Raw genomic sequence first — 13,020 nt, forward strand, 5'->3', positions numbered from 1 at the left:
ATATTCAGTTTCACTTCTCCCTTGTCTCTGTACTGTAATTCTCCATAATGCCTAGGTTTTCACAGGGTTTTGCCAATTCTGCAACCGGATGTTAGCCTTTGCTCAGAGAGGGTCCTCCATCCTTGCCCAGGCCAGAGTAGATCACAGTGTGTGACATGGTCTGAAGAAGGTCCTTAAGCTACAGGAGAAGACTAATGTCCCCATCAGTCCAGAACCATGGTTGGTGAGCAGCAATTGGAGAAAGTGTAGCCATTCCCCAGAGTCCCAGAAACATACATACAGGAGTCTGGGCTTCTCATACTCTGGAAAGAGAGAGTTCACCTGATGTTAGTGAAGTACCGCAGAGAAACATGCCTTTTTGAGGATCTCTGAGCTTGGAGACAGCAAATATATGTGTGCTTTTTAAAAGCCAAAGTCCTGCCTGACCAGGTGGTGGCACAGTGGATAAAGCATTGGGTTGGGAGGACCTAGGTTTGAAACCCTGAGGTCACCAGCTTGAGCACGGGCTCATCTGGTTTGAACAAGGCTCACCAGCTTGAGCCCAAGGTTGCTGGCTTGAGCAAGGGGTCACTCGCTTTGTTGTCGCTCTCCCACCCCTCCCCCAGTCAAGGCACATATGAGAAAGCAATCAATGAACAACTAAGGTACCGCAACAAAGAATTGATGTTTCTCATCTCTCTCCTTCCTGTCTGTCTGTCCCTATCTGTCCCTCTCTGTCATTAAATAAATAAATAAATAAATAAATAAATAAATAATACAGCCAAAGTCCTTAGGCTCTCCTCTAAGTGCTCCTCGACCCCCTCCTCCCCTGTAAAATATTATAAGTCATTAAACTAGATGTTGAAGGATGGCAAGAATTGGGCAGGCAAGAGAGACATAGAAGAGATTTTACAGGAAAATACCATATTCTCTAAATACACATTCTAAATTGACTAAGGAAAACATTTTGGAATGCCAGCTACATGTTTGGTAATAGATTAGATGTAATTAGACTTCAAGACATACTGTATTATGCTCTTTGCATATCACTGGCTTTTTGTTCCAGTGCTCTCCCAGCGAGTCAGCAGATGATACCGGGGCCCTGGGAGCCTATTCTTTGAGGAAGGTCAAAAAGCAAGCCCTGGGCACCTGGCTAATTAAGAGCCATTTATCATTTCAAACCTCTATGGCATTAAAACACGCCAAGTGTTAAAAGTGGAATTCATTCTAAGATGGTAACCAGAGATATATTTACAAAAGTGGATGAAAGGTCAACTCCGGTTTATTTATAACAGTGAAAAACTGAAACAACCTAATATCTAATGTATAGAATTATTTCACTAAACTATACTATATTCATATGATAAAATACAATACAGCCACTAAAAATTATGTTGCATCAAAATATTATTAGGACCATCATTAATAACAATGATGATGATGATAGTTCTAGATGGTGTGTGCACACGTTTTTCTGGGGTTTTTTTTTGTTGTTGTTGTTGTTTTTCTGGCTTATCTGTGAATTTTCTAGAATGGTCATGTTTAATTTCTGTAGCAAGCAAAACAATAAAAGTTGTTTAAAAGCAAGGTAGAAAAGAATATTTGTGATCATGGTAAATCCGTTCTATTTTCCTAAATAAGAAAGGAAGCTATAAAGACTCTACATAGGACAATGCCATCTAACATGGAGATATGTACAGACAAATATTTTTAAAACATGTAGTAAGATTTGTGATAGGTAATTATGTTTATTCCATTTTCCACTCCGCCATGCAGTACCCGTTGTCCTCCTTTCTTTGTAAATAACACTATCAACTCTCAGTCCCCAGAGTGAGTGACTTCAGTAATATTGAAATACCCCTGCCCCACCCCAATGGCCACCATTCAAGTCAAGTTATCTAAATTCTTTCTCCTCCACATCCTGTCTGTCTATTCCACTCCCCCCTCACCCTTGTTACCACCCTCTCCAGGTTTGTATAGGCTTTCCACTGCGCTACTTCCTACAACATCCTCTCAGCTGGTCTCCCACTTCCAATGTGGCACTTCTTCAGTCTAGTTGTGACACTGGCACTATAATTATCAGCGCACAACACAAATGAGGTTCTGTCAAAGTTTTTTCTTGATAGGTGAAGTGCCTATAAAATAAAATCATGCTCCTTGAACTGACATTCAAGGACTTGCATATTCCGGCCCCGTGCCACCTTGCTAAGCTTCCTCCATCACCACGCCCCACCAGGTAGCCTGTGTCGCCAGCCTTCACCTACCACGCATTCGCACTGCTGGGCATCTGCAACTGCAACGGGTTCCGAACTTTCTTTTTAGTGGTGACTCGGTACTGACTTGTCGTGTTTGCCAGTTTCTATGGTGTAAATACATCCCTTATGGTCAATTTCAAGCACCCAATTGGGTGTCATTGAATGTAGAGTTGTGAAGAGAGGCGCATGCTCAGCTCTCATGAACCAGCTCCGACACATCACTGCTCTTTGTCTGCTTCTAGAAATCCTCCACATCCTTCAAGGGTCTGAGCAAGTGACTACATCCTCTAGAAAACTCCTACCATTTTACCTTCTATCCCAGCTCTGGACCATTTAGAATTACCTTGGCCCAATTTGAGCACATTTTTTAAATTCTACCTGAAGTTCTAGAGAGCAGGTTAACTAACAATAAATCCATCTGCAATGCAGGCCGTTTCCCTTCCTGACCCACTGCACTTTGTGTCTCAGATCAGTATTCTCCATGAGCAGCAGCTCTGCTTTAGACCCAGGACTGTTTAGCTGTTTACTATGGTTGTTCTTATACTACTCTGTGCAGACATCTTTAAGACACAACATAAACTACATGCGCTTCTTTCATTCTTGCATTCTGTGCACAAGAGTCAAGGCACCACGAGATCCCACGAGGACTAAAGAACTTGGCTTTCTGACTCTTGGAAATCCTACTGACCCTGTAACTCAGAATCCCAGGAATGGGCAAAATAATCTCAAACCCAGCCCACAGAAGGAATCTTTTCCCCCCTGAAACTGTATAGTCCAGCTCATATCCCTCGTATAACATTTTATATACTCCAAAGAGTATGTGTGTGTGAAGATCCACAGGTTTGAATTCAAGCCCCGGCTCCCCCACCTTGTAGCTGTGTGACTGAGGACGAATGACTCACTTCTTCTGTGTCCTCATGAATAAAATGGATGTACTAATTGCTAACTCACAGAACTGCTGTAGGTAATAATAAGATAATGTTTGTAGAGTGTGTAATAGAGTAACCAGGCCCCCAGTCCATTCAGTAGTGGTATTGTTAGTAATTACGATAATGGCTTTTAGAATCCATATTCAGTAATTAGCAGCTCCAAAGTGCGAGCATCACTCACTTTTGCCCATGCCTGTGGAAGCTGTGCCTTTTCAGGCATCGGGGGGCACTCATGTAGCAGACATGTGCATTCATTTTGCTTCCATGATTTTCTGTGGCTAATTTGCTGGTGACATCTGCAGTTTTTATCATTAGTTTTTACTCTAATCTCCTTTTTAGCATTCTGGTTACCTATTCTGGCTCTATATTAGATAGCTTTCCATTCTCCACATGGCTATTGTCTTTCTCCTTTTAGTAACTCCTTTCAAACCAACCCTCAAAAAACTGAGCTGTCTGACCTCAGCATAATGCCTCCCTCTTCACTCTCTCACTTGTGTGTATATAACATGGTCATCTTAATCCCACTGAGTGGAACAGGACACAGAGGGGGAAAAAACAAGACTCTCGTTGAATCAAATAATGGTTCAAATAGAGATAAAATAGAGATCAATTCTTTTAAGTCAGTATGTTCTTGCCCTCACACCACTCCTGAATAAGCTAGTTACAGGTTCTCCTGACACAGAGGATAGACAGAGGGCAAATTCCTATAACATTCTTGATGAGGGTTTGTTCTCATGAGCCAAGAGTGTCCTCAATACAACGCTAGCCCAGCTATCGAATGGTTGTCAAAAACAAATGGCTCCAATCACAACTGTTTGAAACCAAAATCATTTTTGGCAGACACCTTGCCACACCCCATAACAATGAGCTGGCTCAAGCGCTAACAACTCCATAAGCAGATCAACCCATTTGATTATTTTATTACATTTCACAACTTACTTACCTCTGAGATTTCACCATAGAATCACAAGATTCAAAGTTTGGTGTTATTAAAATGCACTTTTAAGGTCTTTTTAAATGATTGTGCTGGGTGACAGGAAACACCTCCTGGGAAAATATTCCAGGCCAGTGGTTCTCAATTTGGGCTAGATGTTCATATTACGTGGGGAGCTTTTGAAAAGTCTGAGTCACACACCAATTATATAAGAATCTCTAGATGAGGGACCCAAACTCTCAGTATTTTTTAAAGCATCCTAATGTGTAGCCAAGGTTGAGAACAAGCTCTCAGCTAAGATGATCATTTCTATAGTCTATGGAAGTTGTTCTCAAACATTTTTGTTTGTTTGTAGGCAGGGTAATTTTTTATCATATAAAATTGCAAACCAATGTGAAAAGCTCTTATGTAATGCTCTCCCCTTGAATGTGAGCTGCTGAATTTACTGACTTGCTTCTAATGAATAGAATTCCACATGAGTAATGGGTGTCACTTGTGAGCTTATGTTACAAAAACACTTCCATCTTGGGTTCTTGCCTGCACTCTCCCTTGGAGCACTTGCTTGTGGGGGAAGCCGGCTCCCATGTCACAGGGCAATCCTAATGAAAGGTTCACAAAAGTGAGCAAGCTTGGAAGGGGTTTTTCTGAGACTTATTAACAGTTATGTGAGTAAGCTATCTCCTGGAAGCAGATCTTCCCCAATTCAAGTTTTAAAATGACCCCAGTCCCAACCAACACCTTAACTGCAGCCTCTTGAACCAGCCTGATCCACAACTGCACATCCAAGATTCTAACCAATTCCTGACCCACACAAGCTGTGTGAGATCATAAATGTCTGCTGTTTTCTACCACTAGGTTTTATGGCAATTTGTTACAGAGTACTAGATAATACCTCAGATAAAAGCATTGCTTGTAGAGCCTATGGGGATAGCCCCATTTCAGCTCTATAGACCCTCCGACAGTCACCTGCACATGCTTTCTAACATTCTGCTCCATGGTGCTAAATTGTGGACCTTGGTTGTCCATTTGTCCAGGTTTTCACACACCAAGGAGTGTTTGCTGAGAAAATCTTAGCCCTACCCACAAGTTCATCCCAGCCCTAGAACTGTGTCACATGAGGCCTCTATCCTCATCAAATACTTCAAATGTCTAAAGAGTATCAAATCTATCCCTAGCTTATTGACTATCAATGCTTATGTATCTGACCTTAACTGGTCTCCAAGGCACTCTTGCTGCTGCCCACGGATCTGCTGTTTCCCAGGATTTATCAAAAGCTTCGCACTGAGCAAGAATGTACATGGAAGCTTGTTTGAGGATCCACAGAGGTGACGTTCTTCTTAATGTGGTAGTCTCACCTCAACCCCAGCCAGCCCACCGGTGAGCGGAACGTCTGGACCACACTGATTATTTGTTGCTGTTATTCTTATAGAACTGACTTTATGGATATAATCTGGGACATTATATGACACTGACGAGACTTTAAAAACAATTTGGTCTTGTATTTTGGTTGACATGTTGTTAATAAGATGCTATTTCTTGGAGAAGCAGCCTCTATGTGAACCCAAGGATGGAAAATTCCTCTGGTTTTAGTGACCAGAAAAGCAGTGTGCTATTTTTCATTTACAGATACAATAATTAAAATGATCATTTATCCCTCTTTTCTTTGGCTATTGGGAAGCTCAGAGCCAAATTTACAGTATAGATCAACAAATATATGTTACTTTATTGTGGGTCTTACTTTTTTAATCCATTTTGACCTTTCTCCAGTTGTCCAATGTTTTTACCCTTCCTCTAGGAAGGGAGAGAGAGAAAGGAAAGGAAAGGAGGAGGGAAAGAGAAAGAAAGAAAGGAAGGGAAGGGAACGAAAGTGAAAGGAAGGGAAGGAAAGGGAAAAGAAAGGAAAGGAAAGGAAAGGAAAGGAAAGGAAAGGAAAGGAGGAGGGAAAGAGAAAGAAAGAAAGGAAGGGAAGGGAAGGGAAGGGAAGTGAAAGGAAGGGAAGGAAAGGGAAAGTAACGGAGGGAGGGAATGAGGGAGGGAGGGAGAAAGGAAGGAAGGAAGGAAGGAAGGAAGGAAGGAAGGAAGGAAGGAAGGAAGGAAGGAAGAAAAGAAAGGAAAGATTGAATAATAGTGAGAGAAATTATTTAAAAAAATAAAACAACATCATATGACATAGTGAAGAAAGAGGTGATTGAATAATGTAATCAAGGAGGGCTTCCATGATTGAATCTTGAGCAGAATCCTACAAGATGGAAACAGCCAGTTCCATATGAAGACTTAAAGAAAGAGAAGATCAAGTAGTGGGAAGAGTACATGCAAAGGCTTAGAAGAAACAATGACCTTGAAAGGTTGATTTTCCCTGGGCATGTTATTACATTTCTCTGGGCTTTATTTTCCTCTTTCCTGGAAATGACAATAACACTTTCTTCATAGGACCTTGCAGATGGCAAGCACTCAGTAAATGTTTGTTAAATAAATGAAATTGATTCCATTCTTTGTTTATTTTAGCCATTGCTCAGGATCATGTCTAAATGGGCCATTTGGGCAATTTTTCATTTCCACAGTTCTCTCTCCCTTCTACACATTAAAAAAAAAAATCTGAGTTGCTTTCCTCGAAGGTCTTGTCCAAAGCAGTGGCCCAGGTGCAAAGTCACACTCAGCCAGGACATCTGGGTTTGCCTCTCTGTCCTTGATCTGACACTCTGGATTTGCTCCCTGAATATCTGCTGTCTTAACATGCCTCTTCGCAGATGCAGGGCATTAATTCTGAATCAGTTCCCCCCACTTTCTTGTCAGAGGTTGTCATTTGCGGAGCCAGTGATGGAAGGACTGAGTGATGGATGGCAGTCCCCTTAGAGCCCATCACTTTCATTCTCAAAGCAGACACTGAAAAATGGGAGGCTGATGCCAAGCCATGGGGCTCAGGGAGGGAGAATCAGTTACCTCCTCGCTCAGGCCGAGATAATGAGCATCCTCTGGTCAGTATCACATTGCAGTCTAAGTAGGATGCAATAACCCTAGTTACAATGTTAATAGCAGTAGGCTGTGTTCATTGAGCACTTATTCAACAACCCTAGCAGGGCAGTAAAACCTTTTCTACTTCATCCATTCAACAGATACTGATTAAGCTCCCACTACGTGCCAAGAACACTACAAGGTTCTGAGATTAGAGAAACGAACAAAACGAAGTCCTTGTCTTGACGAGACTGACATTTGAAAGAGGGACACCAACAATAACAATCCAGGGATACATTCTGATGTCATGTAGTAAGGGCTCAGAAGAAAAAGGAAGCAGGGAGAGTGATGGGGAGTCACCGAAAGAGGAGGGGCTAGTTTAGATTGGGCGGGTGGCCCGGGAAGGCGTCTGAGGAGGGGACCCCTGAGCAGAGCCACCTGACTACTGTGAGAGAGCCAGTCATGAAAGTGTTCATGGAAGAGAGTCCTGACAGAGCTGGGAGGAGCCAGGGTACCGGCAGAAAGGAGGGATGTGCTTCTCAAAATAGTAGGGCCTCCATCATTTCCTAGCCGGCTTCCTACCTGGAGATCATTACTGCCCTGTGTCAGGGTTTCTAAACAGCAACTCTACTGACATTTTGTTTGGGGGATTGTCCTGTGCACTGTAAGCTGTTTAGCCACATCTCTGATCTCTACCCATTAGATTCCAGTAGCACCTGCCCAGTCGTGACAACCAAGGTTCCGAGGAGAATGTGCAAGGATTCAGAGCCCCTCTCTTCCGTGGCTCCTTCCACAGCCCTATCCCTACTTTGTACTCATAATTTTATACTCTTTTTATTAATGTGTGCCCCCCAATATATAAGCTATAGACAGACCTTACAAAACATGACTCTGTATCTGAACACAACTCACGCAATTCCCAACATACACGGTAAGTGTGGTGGGTGCCAGCATTTCTCTTGCCCCTGTCCTCAACCTGGCTCGTATTCATCAACCCTTACTGCCTTGCTTTTAAGTGCTTGAATATACCAAGTTTGAAAACGTGGTAGTGGGGGGGGGGGCAGATTTGTCTTTCCCATTAGTGTATGCTTTAAGGGAAAGAGACACTTCTGTCTCGCTTTTCTTTGTTATCAAGCACATTGCCTGAAACATGAACGGTGCTTAGTAATTTTTACTGAATATGTAAAACAAAGAAATGTTACATGTATTGAGATATTGTCAATCAGTGGTTCTCAAAGTGTGGTACCTGGGCCAGCAGCAGCAGCAGCATCTGAGAAATAGTTAGAAAAGTAAATTCTCAGTCCTCACCCTGGACCTACCCAATCCAAACGTCTGGGAAGCCTGCCCAGCGTTTCCTGTTGCCACGAGCCCTCCAGGTAAGTCTGATGTCACTAAAGTTTAAGAACTTGCGTGACAGATAATGGCAGAACTCTACAGAAGAGAAATTTCCTGAGGTTGAACACTATCATAACCCCCTTTTTACAGATTGGGAGACTGAGGTGCAGATAGATACATTATTTTACCTAAGGCCAAACAGACAGCAAACAGAAATGCTAGAATTTCAAGGCTAGAACGTCTGACTTCTTTCCACTGTAACGTCTTTATTGTCGTGGGAGCTTCAAAAATAATTGATGCCAAATCCCTTCGAAGAACAAGTAAAAGCTCTATGCAACTGTGAGGCAGTATTGCTACTGGCAAGAGTAATAACTGTCTTCATAAGGAGCATTTTCTGGCTTATTTCTGTTGCTCCCAGTCCTGAGGACAGAGATAGCCTGGAGTGCCTTCTCAGAGACCCAGAGGGTTAACCCACCTCCCAGAAGCCCTGACTTCCTCCAGTGAGTCACTCAGGCACAGAGGAGACCGGGTCGTGGGTGTAACAACACACACAGCACAGTGGGCATGCGCACACGTGCACATCCCTACTGGGAGTGAAATGAAAATAGAAATGGAAAGCAAAGCCCCTCTCCTCGGTGCCTGTCTCTCCCTGTCACCTGTCATAAATCTCAGAGACGAAAGTTCTTTGGGCAAATGAGATTCTCCCGATCCGTGGCATGTGGCTTTTTGGAACATGGGTCTAATGTCTAGCAGCACGCTGTCTGTGAATGCTTTGTGTCATGCGTGGGTATTAGCATCAGCCACTGAAGTCTGTGTTGGAAGGGAAAAAAAAAACACAAAGAAAAGCAGAAAAAGTAAGACAACTGGCTATTTATATCTGCTCTGTCGGAAGTGGTGAGGTATAATTACTGAGGTCTATAATTACTGAGTAGAAATCACAGGGCTGGTTCCAGTGGCGCTCCTCCCGCTGTTTGGGGGAAGATTAAAGATTGAAAGTATTTCTGACATCTCTTCAAAGAGAGGATGCTCTGGAATTCACTCCCATTTATTTCCAGATTGATTAAAAGCCATTTCCTGTTGTTCATGGTTGACAAGGGGCATTCCTGGTCCCCTAGATTCAGTGAAACCTTCTTGAGGGGGCAGCTCCCTTTTGAGCTCCACTCTCCTCCCATCAGCCTCCTCCCCCACATCCTGTGCGCTCGGGTCCTTAAGTCAAGAGAAAAACAAGCTATTAAATGAATTCACATAGAGATGTTACTGACTTAATGGACCATAATCCCAGGGGTATTTGCGTTCAAAACTAAAAAACAAAAAAAAAGACCATAAGGTAAAGTCCAGTAATATTGTAGCTGGAAAGGGACCTAAAAATCATCTAACTCAGTGATCTGAACAGAATCAGCTACTAGGGGTCCCTTTAGACACTTATTTCTCTCCCAGAATCCACTCAGGCCTCATGAGTCAGAAGCACCAGGGCTCAAAGGCAGGAATGCTACAAAGTCTCCTAAGTCACTTTGGTTTAGACACATGTAGGGACCATGGATCTGGCCCGGGCTTCTTAATTTAGAGGTGTAGGCAATTAAAATAAAAAGGGAGGCTAAGGTGAGGTTCAGTGATTGGCACTCGGCTAGAAATTTAAAAACCTTAGTATTCAAGATAAATAGTATTGTCATAAAGAGACTTGACTTTGGATGGTGAACACACAATACAATATAGAGATGATATATTATAGAATTGGACAATGTGGACCTTTAAATTTTGTGACCCCTGAGTTAGCAGAAGACCACACAAAGAATCAGTGGCAAGATATTATATAACCTGGTTTCTTTGTTTATTCAGCAGGTACAGATAGTTATACCACACTTTCAATATGGCGGGCACCAGCCAGGCAAAGTATCTCTGATACGAGCCATGCCTCCTCCCTGGTTCCTTATCTCTGCTCTTGCTCACACTTGCAAGTTCAACGTTGTCCCAGACTCTGAGACCAATATTTCCACGTGGGGAAATTAAAGACATAGGCAAGGCAAATATTGGGCCAATTCTGCTTGGTTTTACTCCTTAGTTGGCCTTCTACCTACAACTCTCCCATTCTGCTTCTTCCTTTTCTGACAGAAAAGATCAAAAGATTGTCCTGGCCTTGGAGTCCCTGCCCTTCTCCTGTGCCTGGGGCTTTGGTCTCCCAGGTACTGAGTGTTCCTGTCATTGTGGAAACTGCAGATTTGGCCCTAGCACTATAAGCTGTCGACAAACACTCACAGGGTGCTTTTTGCTGTGGATGACAGACCACGGTAATTTACAACACAGTCAGAACTGCTGGCCTCACAAAGTTGTCAGTCTTGTTGGGCCAAAGACAAGTACAAAGGCCCCTCACCAAAGCCACACTCACTGTATCTTCCAACAGACTCTGTTACTAATTCCTCCAAAGTTGTAAACTCAAAGCCTTATAGGAGGGTGGTATAGCATAAATGAATGAAGGGCACTTATTATACTAGGTGCTGTGAAAAAACAGTACTTTCCCTACTGGAAGGCATTCAAATTCGTATTTTAAAATGTGTACGGAGGTCTAAGTGAAACAGATTTGCTGACAGAATTTTGCTTCTGGGTCACCAGTTGGCAAGCCCTGTCTAAAACTTACCAAAAGTCCTTCCTGGAGCTTTGCTGTGTGTCCCTGACATTGGTGTACAGCTTCTGCTAACCCTCCCCTGTCACAGGCTGTCCACAGCGTACAGTTGGCTTTTCCTGAGGCAACTCGCCAATCTCAATTCTATTCAAGCTGCCCTACACCTGGCTGTAGGCAAAGTCCCCGAGCTAACCGACACCAGCTCCATTTACCTGCTGGGGCCCCTAACCTTTTTTGTGTTACAGATCCCCTTCGCAAGAGGATAAAGCCCATGGACCCACTCTCAGAATAACTTCTGTAACATCTAAATTAAGATCCATATGATTACAACAGAAACCAAATATACTGAGATACAGATTTAAAGTATTAAAACAATCATCTGAAAATAGTACTATCTGTGCTCTTACATTAATGCGTTAAGTGACAAGAGCTAGCAGCAGGTCTACAATGGCCAGACTTTCAAAGCAGCAGGGAGAAAGAAAAAAAAAGCTTTTAATATATCTGCAACAATTTAAATGTTATAAACAAATATCTGTAATTTCTCTTGGTGATGAAGTCGCAGGAACTGCCAATGCCACAGTGGCCTGTTGTTTATGTTCACTACTGAAGGAAATCTCAATTAAAGGTATGGATTGGTGACAAGAAAGCTGTACTACTTTTGCCATATGCATTCATGAGCCCCTAGAATTCTATCTGAGGGCTGTTTGGGGAGGATCTACAGACAAGAAACTTGGACCTGGGACAACACTTACCATAGGCGGTCCAAGGCTCTGCAGATCCTCAGGGTACATCAAATGTCAGGAATGCTGAAATGCTGACCTCATTTTAAACTGATTAGGACTAGAAGTGACCATAGGATAACAACTCACCCAGCCATAGCATTCTCGTACTCTGCTGACAGGAGTCCAAATTGATACAACTTGGTCACCTGACTGTGCACTTCAAAAACCTTGGAAAAGTATAAATGCCCTTTGACTCAGCAATTCGGCCTCTAGAATGTACCCTAAGGAACTAGTGAGACATTCAGGCAGAGCTTTAATTTAAGCACAAGGATATTTATGCCCAGCTATGGGAGAGATAATATGTAGCCAATAAAAGATGACGTAGATTCATGATTTGTTGACATGAAAAGATGGCAAATACTAAGTAAAAGCAGGATGGAGGCCCATAAAAATAATTGCAATTGCATAGCATTTGTACAGAAAACAAAAAGAAGGCTTGGAAGGATGCACACTCAGTCCGTCTTAGTGGTGATTTCGGATGACTTAATGTTGATTTGCATACTCACATTTTCTCATTTGTTTTCTGACAATGAAAGTGTATTATTGGTGTAAATAAAGAAAATCAAAGGAGGGGAACAGAAATGTCGCTGTATGGAGTACTTATTGATTCTTTTGGGGAGATATTTCCTGGGGAGACTTTCTGTGTTTACAAATTCTTACCCATTCAAAAATTGGGCACCAAACATTGTTCTAGATGCAGAGGATACAAAGCTGAACACGAGAACATGAAAATCAAGGCACCTTATCTTACGCAACTTAGGTCCTGGTGCAGAAGGCAGGTAAGTATTCGACCAACAAACGTATACACAACAATGTATTGGCACAGATATGTGCTTTGAGAAAAGTAAAAATAGTGGAGGCAATAAGGAATAGATGGGGCAAGGGGCACTTGCTAAGTTGAGGGTCAGGCTTTTGCACAAAAGTGATGCTTAAATAGAAAGACCGCAGGAACCAGCCTTCCATAGATTTGGACTAGGGAAGAGCATTCTGTGCTCAAGCAAAAGTTGACCCAAGGTCCTAGGGCAGGAAGGAGCTTGGCATCCTTGATGAAAAGAAAGATTGGGATGTTTGGAGTACAGTGGGAGAGGCAGAAAGAGGCACTGGATGACTTTGAATGAGTCGTCAACAGCCAAATCACTTAGGGTCTTAAGACCATGGTATGAAGTTTGAATGTTATTCTAAGTGCATGGTAGATGGAATCACTGTCTGTGATTCTTATTTCTGTATACACGTAAGG

Source organism: Saccopteryx leptura, chromosome 6 (genome assembly GCF_036850995.1).
Source record: "Saccopteryx leptura isolate mSacLep1 chromosome 6, mSacLep1_pri_phased_curated, whole genome shotgun sequence".
NCBI classification, from domain to species: domain Eukaryota; kingdom Metazoa; phylum Chordata; class Mammalia; order Chiroptera; family Emballonuridae; genus Saccopteryx; species Saccopteryx leptura.